At 41.8% G+C, this 17,800-nt stretch overlaps 1 protein-coding gene across 3 annotated transcripts in view; it reads left to right on the forward strand.

The window, feature by feature from the left end:
* Nucleotides 1-17,800, forward strand: part of SGCZ (sarcoglycan zeta) — a 1,301,913-nt gene that overhangs the window by 732,010 nt on the left and 552,103 nt on the right. Inside the window, exons 5-6 of one of the 3 annotated variants that reach the window (XM_040334675.1) lie at nt 15,387-15,492; nt 15,592-15,659. The exons of 1 other annotated variant lie outside the window; for it this stretch is intronic. The gene's annotated coding sequence lies outside the window, so the exon portion shown is untranslated. The remainder of the gene's footprint in view (nt 1-15,386; nt 15,493-15,591; nt 15,660-17,800) is intronic. One more of the 3 variants, XM_040334676.1, reaches the window with a different exon arrangement.

A 17,800-nucleotide genomic window follows, 5' to 3' on the forward strand; every position in this document is an offset into this window, starting at 1 on the left:
CAAACTTAGTGATTTTTTTCAGGCGGCGAAAATCATTACAAAACCGCCAACTTCCATCTGGTTTGGGTACTAAGACAATGGGACTGGACCAATCTCTATTTGACTCTTCTATCACCCCTAGCTCAAGCATTTTTTTTTACTTCCTGGTGAATTGCCTCTCACCGGGCTTCTGGAATTCGATAAGGCTTCAACTTGACCTTATCCCCTGGTGTGGTGATAATGTCATGTTCAACTACGGAGACCGAACCTGGCAAGTCTGAAAACTTCTCCCTATTTCGGAGCACAAACTCTTTAGACTCCTGTTGTTGAGTTTTGGACAGAGTCTCCGCTATCCCAACTTCAGCGACAGCCAGGTTAAACGGAGCAGAAGATCGGGTAGTCTTAGCGACCAAGGATTTTATATCTTTCCATGGTTTCAACAAGTTCACGTGATAGAGCTGCTCTGGTTTTCATCTTCCCGGTTGGCAAATTTTATAATTCACCACCCCCATTTTCTCCAACACTTCATAGGGACCCCTGCCATTTGGCTAGGAATTTACTTTCGACCGTGGGGATCAGCACCAACACCCTATCACCAGGTGCAAAGGAACGGACCTGGGCCCCACGATTGTAAATCCTTTGTTGAGCCAACTGGGCTTGGGCTAAATATACCTTCACAATCGGCATCACTTGGGCAATTCTATCTTGCATTTGTGCCACATGTCCAATCACACTTCGATGAGGGGAACTCTCACTCTCCCATGTTTCCCTGGCAATGTCCAATAGGCCCCGGGGGTGCCTCCCATATCGTAACTCAAATGGAGAGAACCCTGTGGACGATTGGCAAACATCAGATAAGGGAGCAGATAATCCCAATTCTTTCCGTCTTTATCCACCACCTTCCTTAACATTTGTTTTAAGGTTTTATTAAACCTTTCCACTAACCCGTTTGTTTGAGGGTGATATACTGATGTACGTAATTGGGTCACTTTCAGGAGTTCACAAAGTTCTCTAGTCACCCTAGACATAAACGGGGTGCCCTGGTCAGTTAGGATTTCCTTAGGGAGACCCACACGGCTGAAAACCTGAAATAACTCTTTAGCAATGGTTTTAGCAGAGGTGTTTCTGAGAGGAATCGCTTCTGGGTAACGGGGTCCATTATTACCAAGATGTGCTGGTGCCCTCTAGTGGACTTCAGTAAGGGGCCAACCAAGTCCATGGCGATCCTCTCAAAAGGGACCTCAATAATGGGCAGGGGTACCAACAGACTGCGGAAATGTGGCATGGGTGCAGCAATCTGAAACACTGGACAGGAAGAGCAGTACGCTTCCACTTCCTAAGTGATCCCAGGCCAATAAAACCTCTGGGTGATTCTCTCCCGGGTTTTTCCTGCTCCCAAATGTCCCCCAAGAATGTGCCCATGGGCCAGTTCCAACACCATCTTGCAGTACGGTTTAGGCACTACCAGTTGCTCAATGGTGTCCTCTATCCTCTGTGACACTTGATATAACAGGTCCCTTTCAATAATGAAGTAAGGGAGGGTAACCCTCTCATCAGGGTTAACTAACTCCCCATCTATATTCACTACATTCTCCCGAGCTCTTAGCAATGTGGGGTCCCTCAATTGCTCAGTGATAACATTTTCTCTGTGCACCTCGAGGTCATCAAACCCTATCGGCCGCTGTTCCTCTTCTGAGGTAGCCGGCTCCTCCTTATGGACTAGTGTTTCCCCTGCTAAGACTGAGAACGGAAACTCAGGAGAATCCTCACAGTTAGAGGATTCTGGAGTAGATGGTTCAGGCTCAGAAGCACCACTTACTGGGGAATCTGGGCAATCCCAGAGTTCCCAGAACTTTTGACAATCCCTTCCCACAATGGCGTCATGTGGCAGTCGGGGAACTAGACCCACTTGGTGACACAAGTTACCGAGGGAGGTTTCAAAGGAAACCGTAGTCACCGGATATTCTCGAGTGTCCCCATGTACACAAACTACAGCCATTTTCCTAGGATGTAAGGTTTTTCCCACCACTAGATCACTTTTTACTAAGGTGACCAGGCTACCTGAATCCAACAATACCACAACATCTTTACCATCTAAGCACATTCTACATAAAGGTTTCTCATTCCCCTTTACTGCAGTGCATGTGGTTGCAAAAAGGGACTGTCGTCTCTCTGTCAGAAAGTCACACTGCATGGGTTCATCAACCGCTGGGCAAACCACTGCTACATGTCCCTCTTCCCGGCAACGGTAACAAATCAACCTTCTGGTCCTCTCTTGTGGGATGGGTCTTCCAGGCCGCTCTCGCCAACCACTAGCAGTGGTCCCGATAATACCTCTAGTTGTTCTTTGGTCCCTCTCTCCACCCCCATCCCTTGATGCAGTCTTACCTATAGGTGGGGAGGGTCTGGTCTTGGGGTGGAAAGTCTGTGCGTCTCTGGGGAAAGGGGACACATTTTCTGTTGTTAGGTACCTTTCGACCAGGTCTACTAGTTTGTCTGCGGTTTCCGGACCGCCATGGCTCACCCATTTCTGCAGGGTGTTAGGAAGAGACCTAAGAAATTTGTCCATGACTACTCGCTCCAAAATTTTTGGTCTGGACAGAGTTTCTGGCTGCAGCCATTTCCTGACCAAATGTAAGAGGTCATACATCCGCGATCGAGGTGGCTTCTTCAGCTGATCACTCCAATTGTGGACCCGCTGAGCACGGACAGTCAGGGTTACACCAAAACGTGCCAATATTTCCTCTTTTAACCGATCATAGTTTTTTGCATCTGCAAGCTCTAAATCGAAATATGTCTTTTGGGCTTCTCCAGATAATAGGGGGGCCACTAGTTTAGCCCACTGTTCTTTAGGCCAACTCTCTTTTTCCGCTGTTCTCTCAAACGTGGTCAGAAACATCTCAGGGTCATCATCCGCAGTCATCTTTGGCGATAAGTGGCTTACCCGAAAAGTCGGTATGCTACTGGCCTGACTCCCAACCTCTGCCTGCTGTCTCTGAAGCTGTTTCACGATGGCCTCCATTTGCTGCTGGTGTCTCTGTTCCAAGCCTGCAATGCTCTCTTGGTGAGCTTGTTGTTGAGCTGCAAGGCTCCACTGCAAACCTGCATTTGTCTGCTGTTGATTTGCATTTGCTATAGCCAGCTGCTTCAGTATCTCCTCCATTTTGGGTTTACTTTAACTGCCCGCATTCTCCACCACGTGTAAGGGGTTAGCTCGGTAGCGGGGGGTGTGACCTCCTGAGTGGGTTCACTACACACTGAATAATACAGAGAGGCAGCCGTGGGTGGTTGAAAAAACAAGGGTTATGGTTTATTCTTCCATATTGCTGGAAACAAGTGCAAGCATCCAAACAGCATAAACAAAACAAAACATAAATTAAACCCTGGCCACTTGGGCCGTCTACCTTCACAACACAGGAACCTACCTATGGAGTCTGGCACAGCCTACTGCTGGGCAGACACTGCTGGTCTTCCAGCAGAAAACAATAGTCTTTTTGATTTTCTTATCACCCAGCAAACATATCAACAACCACTTCACCTTCAGAAGTCTTCCTCCACTCACTGCTCTCCTTAACTCAGGATGCAGCATTCAGTAGTAATCCTCTGGACAACTTATAGAGGCCTTAAATTTCTCATTCTGAACAGCTGAAGCTATCCAACGTCCTTAAACCTTTCTGGCTACCTCTGCAGCCGACACCTGATAGTAATTGGTGAATTTTCTAAACAAGGCAGCAATGTATCTCCCGTCTGTGACAAGACCCCCAGATTTACCTGACTTCCTGACTTCCTGTCAGAATATATATATATATATATATATATATATATATATATATATATATATATATATATATATATATACAGTGCATTCAGTGGTGTATAGTTTCTAATACACTTCAGGCGGTGTACACAATATCTAATATAGTGTTTACAGTTGCTAATAAACTTCAGGTGGTGTACACAGAATCCAATACAGTGTGTACAGTTTCTAATGCACTTCTGGTGGTGTACACAGTATATAATACAGTGCAGCCATTGTACAGTTTCTAATACAGTGCAGGCGGTGTACACAGTATCTATTACAGTGTGTACAGTTTCTAATACACTTCTGGTGGTGTACACAGTATACCATACAGTGCAGCCATTGTACAGTTTATAATACAGTGCAGGCGGTGTACACAGTATCTATTACAGTGTGTACAGCTTCCAATACACTTCTGGTGGAGTACACAGTTTATAATACAGTGGAGCCGTTGTACATTTGCTAATACAGTGCAGGTGGTGTACACAATATCTAATACAGTGTGTGAAGTTTCTAATACACTTCAGGCGATGTACACAGTATCTAATATAGTGGGTATAGTTTATAATACACTTATGGGGGTGTATTAATATATATATTGTGGCAGTGGAACCCTGTGCTACTATATATATATATATATATATATATATATATATATATATATATATATATTTTTTTTTATATACACACTCTGCATTCAGTGTAGCATATATATACAGTGCATTCGGTGGTGTATAGTTTCTAATACACTTTGGGCGGTATACACAGTATCTAATACAGTGTAGTGTGGTGATGCAGAACAAAAAATACATCATGTCCGGGAGGCCACCAAGGAGAGACAGATGCTCACAGGCCACTAAAAGAGGGGGAGCAGCCTCTGTGTCTACAGTCAACCATGGTGGTCTAGGACATGGTGCATCTTCTGCAGGTGGCCGTGGGGCACGCTTGTCATTTTTTCTGGCTGCTGGCCGTGTTATTGAGCCACAACATGCAGAAGAGTTGGTGGAGTGGATAACAAAGCCGTCCTCATCCTCCTCATCCTCTGTCACCCAGGCTCAGAGTAGTTTGCCTTCCAATGCAGATGCCAAAGCAGCCTATTCCACTGGCTTCGTGTCCACTGTCACTCCTTCCATAACTCCACCATCACGCACTGAGGAGTCCCCAGATCTATTTGAGCACAGTGTCAATTATATGCTGCTGGGGAATGCACAGTGATTTGAGGGCTCTAATGTGGGTTCACAGGTTGAGAAAGGAAGTGATGTGAGCCTAGAGAGAGAGGGGGTGCCACAGAAGGACAATAAACTGGCAGTCATGTTCCCCCAGCTGCAGCATACTGCCAAGTTTGCTTCAGTGTTGAGGAGGTAGGGGATGATAAGGTCACTGCCTGTACTTGGGTGCCTGCGAGAAGAGAAGAGGAGGAGGAGGCACAACTCCAATGAGGCAGGATGTCCTCTAGGGGCAGCTTAAGGGCAGTCAGCCTATTGCATCCCACCAGACCTCTGTAGGTATAGGGCGCTGCTGACTTTTAAAAGTTCCTTGGTGTGGGCCTTTTTTGACACGTGTGTAGCAGATCGCACTATTGCTGTTTGCAACCTATGTCTGAAGTGGATCTAGTGTGACCAGAACAGCAGCCACTTTGGCAACACGTGCTTGACCATACATATGACAACCTGCCATGCAGTCCATTGGCAACAGCACTTGAAAAACCTAGATCATAGAAAAAGACTTCTCCTTGCTCCTCTGCTGGGTTCTCCAAACCTACTATACCTCCAGTCCTCTCAAAAACCTGCACTGAGAGGAATAAATGTATAGCAATAGGTGTCCCAAGTACTTGCAGTCAATCTGCTAGCAGTACACCACCAATTGATTTTAGCAGGCAAATTTCCTTAACCCATTTGCTGAACCGTAAAAATAAATTTGGTCCCAGTCATCCACATGCTCAGCGTCTAAATTCTAGCTTGGGCAAATTTTTAGCACTGCAATTGCTGCCTTTTCAGCTGGTAGACTCTACCCCCTTTTCATTGCCTTCCAGCATGTGGAAGGCAATGTTTTGGCCTCGTTAGACAGGGTGGTCAGCAGTAAGGTTCATATTTCCGCTGACTCATGGTCCAGCAGGCATGGGCAGGGACATTACCTTTCCTTCACGGTGCACTGGGTGAATCTGCTGGCAGCTGGGAACAATGTAGGACAGGGTTCAGTGTTGTTGCAGCTTGTTCTGCCACCACACCTTTAAAATGCTAGTGGTGTTTCTGCCACAGCTCTCTCCTCCACCTACTCCCCTTCTTCTTCCTCTATGGCCTCTTCCTCAGATTTGTTCTCTGAACCAGCAGTGCTCCATAAGCATTTAAGGGGCTATGCAAGCAGTTAGGCTAAAAGATGCCATGCAGTGCTTGAGTTGGTCTGCCTAAGGGACAGGAGCCACACTGGGGCATAGATTCTGTCAGCTCTGCAGGGGCAGGCTGAAAGGTTGTTGACGCAAAGCCAGCTTCAGTCATGAATGGTTGTATGCGACAATGGCTCCAACCTTCTCTCCGCCCTCCAACAGGGACACTTGACCCATGTTCCATGTTTAGCACATGTCCTGAATTTGGTGGTGCAGCGGTTCTTGACCAGGTACCCAGGCTTACAAGATCTCCTGAGGCAGGCCAAGTCTGTATCATGCATGCCGGTTATACAATGCTAGTGCTTGGCTGGCTGACATTCAAAGGGAATACAACCTGCCCACCAACTCAACATTGGCAATGCTGCAGCGGCTGCACACACAGCAGAGGGCCACCAATGAGTACCTGTGCAAGAATGGCACCAGGACAGGGTCAGGGAAGCTTGGCTTCTTTTTGCCAGTGGCTACTGATCAAGGAAGCATGCACTGTCCTGTCACCATTTTAAGAGGCCACAAGGATGGGGAGCAGCGACAATGCATGCATCAGTGACACTGTCCCTCTAGTCTTCCTGCTGGAGCACATGCTTCAGGGAAGCATGGACAGGGAGAACAGCGGGAGGAAGAGGAGGACTTTCCTTTCCTCTCAATGCCCCCTTTATCCAGATAGCATTCCTGTGGGCCTGCCAAACACACAGGAAGAAGAGGAGGAGGAGAATTGTGTCAGAATGGATGTAGAGGATAACACTCAGCAGCAGTCTTCAAGGGATGGTTTTCATTCCCCAGAAACCCAAGGAGTTGTATGAGGCTGGGAGGAGGTAGTTACAGATAATGTGATCCTTAGTGACCCAGAGGACTCAGAATCGAATGCCTCTGCAAACTTAGGCTGCATGGCCTCCCTGATTCTACAAAGCCTGTGAAAGGACCCTAGGACCCATTACTGGCTGGCAACCCTTCTTAATCCACGTTACAAGGGTAAAGTTGCAGAACTCATTCTGTCTTCGCAGAGGGAGCAGAGGATGAAACATCTTCAGAAGGCCTTGAAGAAAGGTTTGTGTAATGCATTTCCAGACCCTGGAAGATTACCATTTCCTGGTGCTGGACAACGTGTTGCTGAGGCTTCATTCAGTCAGTGGAAGAGCGGTGGAGAATGTGGCAGGCTGACCGATGCCTTTAAACATTTATTTAGTCCTCAACGCCAAGGTCTAATCAGTTCAAGCAACCATCACCAGCGTCTGCATTAAATGGTGCAGGAATATCTAGGGGCAAGAGCAGACCTTTCCAACAGAGCATTCACTGGGTTACTGGGTCTTGAAGATGGACCACTGGCCAGAACTTTCTCAATATGCAATTGAGCGACTGGCCTGTCCTACATCCAGTGTGCTTTCTGAATGCACATTCAGTGCTGCTGGAGGGTTTTTAGCAGATCAAAGTGTGCGCATGTCCACAGACTCCGTTGATAGACTCACATTCATAAAAATAAATCAGTCTTGGATCAGCAGCTATAAAGCACCTGTTGCTGATGTAACTGATTGAATTTGCTATGGATCTGGGATCCCTTGAAGACTGCCTATGCTGACTATCATATTCCTCTTCAATCTTGATGATGCTAGCTTCCAACAATATTTTTGGTTTAGGACACCACCACCCAAGGCCCAATTATTCTGTCCTTGTTTAACAGGGGCATGTAATTATTTTTTTATATAATATTTCACAGCAGGGCCCGTTCCTGTGATCAACAAGAGTATCTGTGAGGGGTTACAGTGTTGTGGCAACACCTCCACCACACAAGGCCCAATTTTTCAGGCCCAGTTCAACAGGGGCATGTAATTACAATTTTTGATATAATATTTCACAACAGGACCCGTTCCTGCGCCCAAGAAGGGTAACTGTGAGCGGTTACACTGTTGTAGAACCACCACCACCACCCAAGGCCCAGTTTTTCTGCCCCTATTTAACAGGGGCATGTAATTAAATTTTCTGAAATAAAAGTTAAGCAGGTCTCGTTCCTGCGCCCAACAAGAGTAACTGTGAGGGGTTACAGTGTTCTGGTGCCACCAACACCTAAGGCCCAATTTTTCTGGCCCTGTTTAACAAGGTCATGTAATTACAATTTGTGATATAATATTTCACAGCAGTGCCCATTCCTGCACCCAACAAGAGAAACTGTGAGGGGTTACAGTGTTCTGGCACCACCGACACCTAAGACCCAATTTTTCTGCAGAGTATATAGGGCAGGCTGTATAGTATATATACTGATGTTCAGAGTATACAGTGCCCCAAGCCATTTTTTTTAAATGTTGGTGCAGGGTTTCCCTTAATATACATACCAGACCTTAAGGGCCTGGTAATAGACTGGGGCCATTTTTTCAATGATTTTTATCCATATTGCCGGGATCCGAAAATACATTACAGCCGCAAGCTGTAATGTCATTTTGCTATGGTACTGTTATAAACATGGGAAAGATTCACTACTATACAGGCAGACTAAGGATACCTCCATGCACGATATTTAAAGGAATATTTGATTTTTATTGTTTTACTTTAAGCATTATTAAAATCACTGCTCCCGAAAAAAAATTCCCTTTTAAAGCGTTTTTTACATTGATACATGTCCCCTGGGCCAAACACTTTTTATGGCAATAACTTGCATATAAGCCTTTAAAATGATGATTTTTCACATTTGCATCTTATAGACTTTAACAGTGTTCACACAAAAGTTTTGCCTGTTCGCATTTTCTGCTGCAAACCAAACCGGGGTGGGGCTTTTTGGCTCATCCCTAGTGTCCAGGATGGTCATACCTATATTTTGGAAAGGCTATCTAATATCCGAATTATTGAAAAGCTTTCTAGTGTCCATTGAACACTAAGGCCCCGTACACACGAGGGGATCTCCGCTGGAAACGGTCCGCCGGATCCGATGGCTTGTACACACCATCGGATCAAAATCCGCGCGGAATACATCCGCGGTGACGCGCCGTCGAAGGAAGGTAAGTACTTCCACGCATGCGTCGAATCATTGCGACGCATGCGAGGGAGGGGAGCGGATGGATTGATCCGGTGAGTCTGTATAGACCACCGGATCAATCCGCTGGACAGGATTCAAGCGGATAGATTTCTTAGCATGCTAAGAAATTTTTATCCGCTTGAAATCCGTCGGCTGGATTTTTATCCGCCGATAAATGTCCGCTAGGCCGTACACACGACCGGATCTATCTGCTGGAACTGATCAGCGGATCATTCCCAGCGGATAGATCCGGTCGTGTGTACGAGGCCTAAGGTCTCATTCACACTGGTAAAGTGTAAATGTAGCCTTCAAGTGCTTCTTGCTTTTATTTATCTGACCATTTTTGTTTATTTTGTGTTTTTTCCCTTTTTTTCCCACTTGTTGGGAAAAACAATCTTGTTTCTATTCAGCCAGCCAATTTAGAGATTTTCTGCACTACATCTGTTCACTTGAGAGCCAACATCAACATATGGGCACCCTGTACTCTGTATTATTTCAAATTATTTCATGTGCCTGCACATACTGTAATATCACTCAAAATCCTAGGATACGAAATAAAGAAAGTAAATTAAAATCATGCTCAGCAGGTTTGAAGAGGAAATTCTGAGAGATACAGTAAATTAGATATTGTCGTTCGTCATTTAAACTTATGATGGACAGCAGTAAAACAATTGAAAGTAATGCCACTTAATTTATGTATCTTCATTTAGAGCAAAACATTTGCACAGATTATTACACATTTTTTTCACATGTGTTTATCTCAATTACAGAAATAATTAGGAATAATTCAAGTCTTAGATTATTTTAGTAACTAAAAAAGTTGAGCATGTAAAACAATAAAAACATTTTAATAATAACTTTGTAATGAATAATATCGCAGAGGATTGTTAATAATAAAATAATATGAAACAGTAAGTATTTGCATATGTCTCAATTAACACAGCTGTTAAACATATGCTGCCTATAATAGCTGAAGTTATTTTACTGATTGTACTATAATTATAGTTCCTTCTAAGTATCTGCCAGTATCTGCCAGTTATACTTGTTTACAGATTAATGGATGTTTATCAGACATTTCGCTATTGTTATAGCATATGTATTTTATTTTTATTCAAGGATGTTTTAATTATCTGCACAGTAAAGCGCAATGTTTGTTCCAAGCTACCGTATGTAACTGTCCATTTTCTGACCATTTATGCAGGATTTAACTGTGAAGTAAAAACTATGGGCCATATTCAGAGACATTTGCCCAGGTGCAGCGTATCAGAGATACGCTACGCCACCGTATCAGAGATACGCTATGCCGCCGTATCTTACCTGGCGCATTTTCGAATCAAAAATTCCCGCCGTGCTTTGCGCGAAATGACGTCGCACCAACGACATTTTTTGAACGAAGACGTGAGTTACGTCCTTTCCTATTCACGGACGACTTACGCAAAAAAAAATTTAAATTCGATGCGGGAACGACGGCTATACTTTAACATGGCAAGTCTATCTATACGCCACTAAACAGTAGCTTTAACTATACGCCCGGGAAAAGCCGACTAGCGATGACGTAAAAGAATGCGACGGCCGCGTGTACCTTTGTGGATCGCCGTAAAAAGCTAATTAGCATACCCGACGCGGAAAACAACGCAAACTCCACCCAGCAAGCGCCAAAGTATTGCACCTACGATCCGAAGGCGTACAAAGCTGTACGCCTGTTGGATCGAAGCCAGAAGCCGTCGTATCTTGGTTTGAGGATTCAAACTAAAGATACGACGCAGCAAATTTGAAAGTACGCCGGTGTATCAGTAGATACGCTGGCGTACTCTCGCTGTGAATCTGGCCCTATACGTGTATTACCACACACAATTATCAGAATGCAATTTTCTTCATGATAGGAGAAAAAATGGATTCCAGACTGTCCTTGCCTACTCTAGCAGTGTGAAGACCTTGTTGATCTAAAAGTTATATTTCTGGTTGTAGGGGCTCCCCCATAAACAGTATGTGAACAGATGTGACTGTAAATAGGATTTGGCAGCAGATTGATTTTCAAGGTGGCCAACAGACAATAACTCTACAGAGACCGACTGGGTGGCAGGCAACAACCCAGATTGGGTGACAGACAAGCATATGTCAGGAGAAAGCTGAACATCAAACAAAACCAAGCAGAAGCAAATTTGCCAAAACTAGGATTCAGAAGAGTGGGAATGGGCAACAAAACTTTGGTTGTATACTGGGTTTCTCTAAGTTAAGAATGAATAGCAGGGACTCTATTATGTTACATTAGGGCTAGGAATATTAATGTTTGGAGGGAATATGGAATACTCCCATCAAGTGTAAGTGGGTTCAGTTTCAGATGCAAGAGTACTGTAGTTTTCAGCCCCTAGGGCAAGAGCAACAAAACACTACTGGAAGAGGGTTTGTTCATTGATAGATGATAACTGCATGCTGCATAGTCATGAATGGCTAGAAAAGGCATGCCATTGTAGGTGTAGAAATCAGACTATAAAGACAGGGTAAGTGATCACAAATCACACTTAGCAGAGCTAAGTAAAGGTGGCTTTTAATTTTAGCCATAGATTTATGGCAGCCAGAAGACATTGGTAGCTGAGGGTTAGATGACTGCTGATTGGACAGCAGAAGAAGCTGATGGTTGGGTAATGGCATGTTAAGGATGAAATCTGTTGGAAATTATTTGTATTCTCTGTATTGCCAAATTATTTGTATTCTGGTTGACGGTTGACTGGGATGTGCTTGCTTTAGTTACATTTACAGAGTTAGAGACTGAAATAGGTTTGAGTTGAACGAGAGTTTATCTGAACCCAGACTGTTTGGCCAATTCACCCTCCTGCCAGCCTGAACTTTGATGCAGGGGAAAATCTATCAACTTGCAGCAGTACCAGTTCCACCTCTTAACACATTTTTTCTGGCTTCTGTTTTGAATTGTGAACATGGCTGGCAGGGTTCACATGTGACCTCATTGAACAAATATGGCCATGACCATTGCTCAATGACATCACCCAGGTTTTCTGTTGATGTTTAAATTCCAACACTTCTGGAGACCTGTCATTTGCAATAGCAGATGTTGAACAACTTCTCCCTGGAAGAATGTCATCATGGGACCAAAGTAAATGGGAAGAAGAAAATTGGCATTACCACACCACCTTATTAAAGACCCTCCTAATGTTAAAGGATTCTAGTCTGATAATATATATACAGTGCCTTGAAAAAGTATTCATACCCCTTGAAATATTCCACATTTTGTCATGTTACAACCAAAAAGGAAAACATTTTTTTTGGGAGATTTTATGTGATAGACCAACACAAAGTGGCACATAATTGTGAAGTGGAAGGGAAATAATAAATGTTTTTCACATTTTTTTTTACAAATAAATATGTTAAAAGAATGGCGTGTGTTTGTAATCAGCCCTCTTTACTTTTATACCCCTAACTAAAAATCTAGTGGAACCAATTGCCTTCAGAAGTCACCTAATTAGTAAATAGAGTCCACCTTTGTATAATTTAATCTCAGTATAAATACAGCTGTTCAGTGAAGCCCTCAAAAGTTTGTTAAAGAACCTCGGTGAACAAACAGCATCATGAAGACCAAGGGACACGCCAGACAGGTCAGGGATACAGTTGTGGAGAAGTTTAAAGTAGGGTTAGCTTATAAAAAATATATCCCAAGCTTTAAACATCTCATGGAGTGCTGTTCAATCCATAATCCAAAATGGAAAGAGTATGGTACAACTTCAAACCTACCAAGACATGGCCGTCCACCTAAACTGACAGCAAGGAGAGCATTAATCAGAGAAGCAGCAGAGATCTGGAGGAGATGCAGAGATCCACAGCTCAGATGGGAGAATCTGTCCACAGGACAACTATTAGTTGTATACTCTACAAATCTGGCCTTTATGGATGAGTAGCAAGAAAAAAGCCATGTTGAAAGAAAGCCATAAGAAGTCCCATTTTCAGTTTGCAGTAAGCCATGTGGGGGACACAGCAAACATGTGGAAGAAGGTGTCTGGTCGTATGAGACCAAAATTGAACTTTTTTGCCAAAAAGCAAAATGCTATGTGTGGCAGAATACGAATACCGCACATCACCCTAAACACACCATCCCCACCGTGAAAAATTGGTGGTGGAAGCATTGTGTTATTGGGATGCTTTTCATCAGCAGGGACAGGGAAGATGGTCAGAGTTGATAGGAAGATAGATGGAGACAAATACAGGGCAATCTTAGAAGAAACCATGTTAGGCCCCTTTCACGGTTGTATGACTTGTCCTACAACGGACTGCAAAGTCATATGACAAGTTATTCCTCATGAATTACAATGACTACCATTCATATTAGTATGACTTCAAGTTGTTCTGACTTCAAAGTAGTCCCTGTACCGGCACCACCATATTTAATTTCCATGATCACCGCCGGAAATGATAGGGCTGATTTTATCAAAGTCACCACCTCTTTCTAGTTCAGAGATTACATGAAATGTATGATGGATCGTAGCTGTGATTCAATCCCACATGTTTGTATATTGGAGTATATAGTAACCCGGCATCAAGATAATATAAATGACCATGTATGCATCTGGCAAATACCCGCTTGGTTTTGCCAACATAAAGCACACCACATGTGTTATTTGTGTTTTATGTGCTTGTTTGTTTTTTACCCTGAACTCTGGTATTATATTACACAGTAGTAAAAATTCTGCCAATGATTGGGAGCAGACTAATACATGCATTCACATTTGGTCCACTATTTGGGGTACTTTATTGACAGCCAAGGAAACTGTAAAAACGGTCTGACTTGTCTGTTTCATGAGCAGTACAGCAACCCTATTTATGAAACAGACAAATTTGCAAACACAGTTTTGTATGTGTATTAAAAAGATTAATGTAATTTTTAACACTATTAAAACACAACTGTTTGGTTTATTCTACCATTAACACAATGCCATCCCTCAATATGTTGATGTAATTGTTTTGTAATGTAGTATTGTTATTTAACTGGAAAGGGCAAGTGGTTGTATGTATCTTCCTGATATTTCTAGTGAGTGTTAAAAAAAACAATGATTTATAATTTTCATTTGCAGTGACCTAACCTCCACCTTTCTTTACTTTGTGTCTTTATTGCCAGTCTTACCCATGCTCAGACTTTTTTTCTCTGAAGTTATATTTGACATGCTTTAAGTAGAGTCTGCCATGGACAATATATGCATTGTATTTAATGCCTTATAATTGTTATGGATCCAAGGCTGCTCTTGCATCAATGTATTTACTGGGCATAGCAATGTATTTTGCATTCTTAGATGTATTAGGTTGATGTGAAGCAGTGTAAATTTTTAATGCATCAAAAATTACTTTTTTTAATGCAGCATCTTAACACACAAGAATGCTTTAGCAGTTAGGTGCTGAGTTGGCTTAAGAAAAGGAAAATGACTTACTATTTAAAGAGGAAAGAACGAAAAAAGGAGACCTGTAAAAGAGAATGTGGAATGATGAGATAACTGGCTTACTTGGAAAAAAGCAGAATTAAATGAGACAAGTAAAAAATCTATGTGCTACACAGCTTTAAACTGGTAGTTGTGGAAAAAATGTGCATTCATGCATTTTTCATTATGTTATGTGTTTTAAGATTTTTGTGTGCAAAAATAAAAAAATGACCTTAGCTAGGAAAAAATAGCTATAAAATATAGAAATAAAACAAATAAATATAATAACCCATACAAATATTCAGACGGCAAAGCATTTTTTTTTCCATGATCTACCTTATAAATAAACAAATGAAAATAAAATAAAAACTGTACTTCTAACTATTGCAAATGATTTTAACGGCAAAAAAAGTGGGTTCATTATTATTTAAAAATATAGACATAATGACAATGCTAACTTTCTCTGAGCTCCTATAACTCCGATATATGATGGCTATGCAACATAAATAAAAAAAAAAGCCAAATGTCTGTATTAAGGCACATTGAATATGAATGCTAGAGTATTAAGCAGATGATTTCTGCATAATTTATAACCAGTATGGTGAATTGCATTACAAGAGGTTTTTTTGCCATCTGGGGATGTAATGGACTCCTAAATATGTTGGCTATTATCCTCTGTGTGTCTCAGTTAATTCTGCATAATTTAAAGCCTTGGTCTATCTAATTTTTTCCATTTCTCTTTTATTCTTCCACAAATTGGTTTCTTTTCTTCTTCTTTAAATAATAATTTATTTTCTTTTCCAGGACACAGCAAAGAACCATCTACACATCATGACAAGGAACCAGTAAAGATGAAAATTGGGACTGTTAAAATATTTCCTTGCGTACCAGTCTCATTAGATAAGTATATGTAAATATATTTCATCTTCTTTAATGTTCTGTTTATACATCTGAAAATGTTTCTTTCATGAGCAATCAGTAGCTTTCTTTCAAATATATTTTGTTTTAGAAGGAACACCAAATCCTGAATGTGCCAAAACACCTGCAAAAAAGAATGCCGTGGTTTTATTGCAAAATGTAAGGGAATGCTTCTGTGTGTTATTTGCTGAATCTATAAAATGAGTTACAGTGTGTGTAATAAAATGGAAAAAGTATTAAACACGCCAACTGAAATAGATTTAATACGTCGCAAAAAAATCCTTTGTTGGAAATTACAGCTTCAAAACACCTTCTTTATGGAGAAACTAGTCACATGCATTGATTTTGGTCCATTCTTCCACACAGGCTTGAAATCTTGAAGGTTCCATGGGCCTGTTCTATGAACTCTGATATTTACTCTTCTTTCCATAGATTTTTCTATTGGATTCAAGTCAGGTGATTTTCTGGGCCATTCTAGCAGATTTATTTTCTTTCTTTATTGAAACTAATTGAGAGTTTCCTTAGCTTTGTGTTTGGGATCATTGTCTTGCTGAAATGTCCACCCTTGTTTCATCTTCATCCTTCTGGTAGATGGCAGCAGATTTTTATCAAGAATGTCTTGGGACATTTTTCCATTCATCTTTCTTTCAATGACAGTTTGCCTGTACCGTATGCTGAAAAATAGCCCCATACCATGATGTTCCCAGCTCCAAACTTCACTGTTGATATTGTGTTATTGGGGTAATGTGCAGTGCCATTTGACTCCCAAACATGGTGTGTATTATGGCATCCAAAGAGTTAAATTTTGGTCTCATCTGACCAGATTGTATTCTCCCAGTATTTCACAGGCTTGTCTAAATGTTTTGCAGCAAACTTTAAATGAGCTTCAACATGCTTTTACTTCAGAAATGTCTTGCCTGGTGAGAACGCATACAGGCCATGGCGCTTGAGTGCATTACTTATTGTTTTCTTGTACCTGGTAATTCCAGGTCTTTCTGAAGCTCTCAAGCAGTCCTTGGCTCTCGGGCAACTCTTCTGATAATTGTTTTCACTTCTCTGTCAGAAATCTTGTGAGGAGCACTTGGTCGTGGTTAGTTTATGGTGATATGGTAACATTCAGACATTTAGAAATGTTAGAATCCTTCTGTAACCAATGCCATCAGTGTGTTTTGCCACAATAAGGTTGCAAAGGTCTTTAGCGAGCCCTTTGCTTTTACCCTTCATGAGCTTTTTTTTGTGTGACACTTTGGTGATGAGACATATTTTTATAGGCCATCAGTTGAGACTGAACCAGCTGATATTAATTTGCACTGACAAGTGGCAGGATTGCTTTCTAATTACTGAAAGATTTCAGATGATGTCTTGGCTTTCCATGCCGTCATGTGTTCAATACTTTTTCCCTGTGTCATTCCATTTTATTACACATAACTTATTTGTTTTTGTTTTTTTGTTTGTATAGATTGCATGGGTTGTTACGGACATGTGGTGAAAATTTCATGTCAATATCACCTTAAGAAATCTATTTACCTATAAAAATGGTGACATGTTCAATACTTATTTTACCCGCTGTGTGTGTGTGTTTGTGTATATATATATATATATATATATATATATATACATACATACACACATACATATACTTTGTATAAGGGTTTTAGTTGGATATATTCAGTTATTAATTACTACCTCTTCATGAACACCTCAAGGATATTTGTCTTTGCCACCTCTCTTCCTGTTTCATCTATAGTGGTGTTGACTTCTTAACCAAGAAATACTTGAAATACACATTGGGGGTTATTTGCTAAAGTGAAATCCACTTTGCACTACAAGTGCAAACTACAAGTGCAAAGTGCACTTGAAATTGCACTGAAAGTGCACTTGGAAGTGCAGTCATTGTAGATCCGAGGGGGACATGCAAGGAAAATAAAAAACAGCATTTTAGCTTGCACATGATTGGATGATAAAATCAGCAGAACTTCCCCTCATTTCAGATCTACCCCTCAGATTTACAGCGACTGCACTTCCAGGTGCACTTTCAGTGCAATGTCAAGTGCACTTTGCACTTGTAGTTTGCACTTTTAGTGCAAAGTAGATTTTCCTTTTCGTAAAAAAACCCCATTGTATCTAATATAATCTTCTTAGACGTGCTTAGTGAAATGAGCAGATTAAAAGGCAACACAACAGTAAGTGGTAGTGAGTGGGGGAGTTAAACTGATAATTCCAATTGTCCTAGATAGGGCGTGAGATAAATAAGGAATAGTTGGGTGATATATTCATATTGGAAGAACTTATGTACTCAG

Source organism: Rana temporaria, chromosome 1 (genome assembly GCF_905171775.1).
Source record: "Rana temporaria chromosome 1, aRanTem1.1, whole genome shotgun sequence".
In the NCBI taxonomy this organism is placed as follows: domain Eukaryota; kingdom Metazoa; phylum Chordata; class Amphibia; order Anura; family Ranidae; genus Rana; species Rana temporaria.